We start from the raw sequence: 1,505 nt of genomic DNA on the forward strand, positions 1-1,505 counted from the left end.
GAATGATGTCTGGTGTGTATAACAGAACTCATATGGCACCGGCAAAAACCTGAGAAAAAAATCAAACCAGGGAAGGTCGGAAATCTGAGGTTTGTAGTTTTTTCAACGGCTCATTGCCTAAGTCACAGTGGGAGGTACACAGTGGGGATATGGGTCATTTTGCATTTCCTAAGGCTTCACTAGATTGCAACAGTCTTTCCAGAACCTTTGTTTCTGGATACTTCTAACTGTGAAAGTGGGGCACGAATGAGAGGGGAATGAAGTAAGCGTCTCCGATTACCTGAACATGCGCTGACCATGCGCGTTCATGGTGCGGCGAGCTCTGTTCGTATCGCATTTTTTTGAAAAGACAACAAGGATTCTCCGGTTGGAACATTATTGAAGAGTATTATGTTAAAACACACCCTAAAAGATTTGATTCCCAATTAATATAAATTTTGACATGTTTCTTAATTGACTGTAAGTCTTATGCGGTAAAGCCTTTTTGAAATCGGACACTGTGGTGGGATTAACAAGAAGTGTATCTTAAAAATGGTGTGAAATACTTGTATGTTTGAGGAATTTTAAATATGAGATTTRTGTTGTTTGAATTTGGCACCCTGCACTTTCACTGGCTGTTGTCATATCGATTCCGTTAATGGGATTGCACCCATAAGACGTTTTAACCAACAATGGAGTTATTATTATTTTTAAATGTATGAATAACAAATAAAAGTAACAAATAATTAAACAGCAGCAGTAAAAATAACAATAGCGAGGCTATATGCAGGGGGTACCGGTAGAGAGTCAATGTGAGGGGGCACCGGTTAGTCAATGTAATTGAGGCAATATGTACATGTAGGTGGAGTTATTGAAGTGACTATGCATAGATAATATCAGAGAGTAGCAGCAGCGTAGAAGAGCAATGCAAATAGTRTGGGTAGCCATTTGATTAGGTGTACAGGAGTCTTATGGCGTGGGGGTAGAAGCTGTTCAGGAGTCTTATGGACCTAGACTTGGCGCTCCGGTACCGCTTGCCATGCGGTAGCAGAGAGAAKAGTCTATGACAAGGTTGGCTGGAGTCTTTGACAATTTTTAGGGCCTTCCTTTGACACCGCCTGGTATAGAGGTRCTGGATGGCAGGYAGCTRGGCCCCAGTGATGTACTGGGCCGTACGCATTACCCTCTGTAGTGCCTTGCGGTTGGAGGCCGAGCAGTTGCCATACCAGGCAGTGATGCAACCAGTCAGGATGCTCTCGATGGTGCAACTGTAGAACCTTTTGAGGATCTCAGGACCCATGGTAAATATTTTCAGTCTCCTGAGGGCAATAGGTTTTGTTGTGCCCTCTTTACAACTGTCTTGGTGTGCTCGGACCATGTTAGTTTGTTGGTGATGTGGACACCAAGGAACTTGAAGCTTGTGTGAGTTATGTGTGTGTGTGTGTATGAGGTGTCTGGGAAGTGTGTTTGAGAATTGTGTGAGATGTGTGTGAGAGGTGTGGGTGTTTGGTGTGTGTGTGAGGTGT

This window comes from Salvelinus sp. IW2-2015, unplaced genomic scaffold (assembly GCF_002910315.2).
Source record: "Salvelinus sp. IW2-2015 unplaced genomic scaffold, ASM291031v2 Un_scaffold1055, whole genome shotgun sequence".
In the NCBI taxonomy this organism is placed as follows: domain Eukaryota; kingdom Metazoa; phylum Chordata; class Actinopteri; order Salmoniformes; family Salmonidae; genus Salvelinus; species Salvelinus sp. IW2-2015.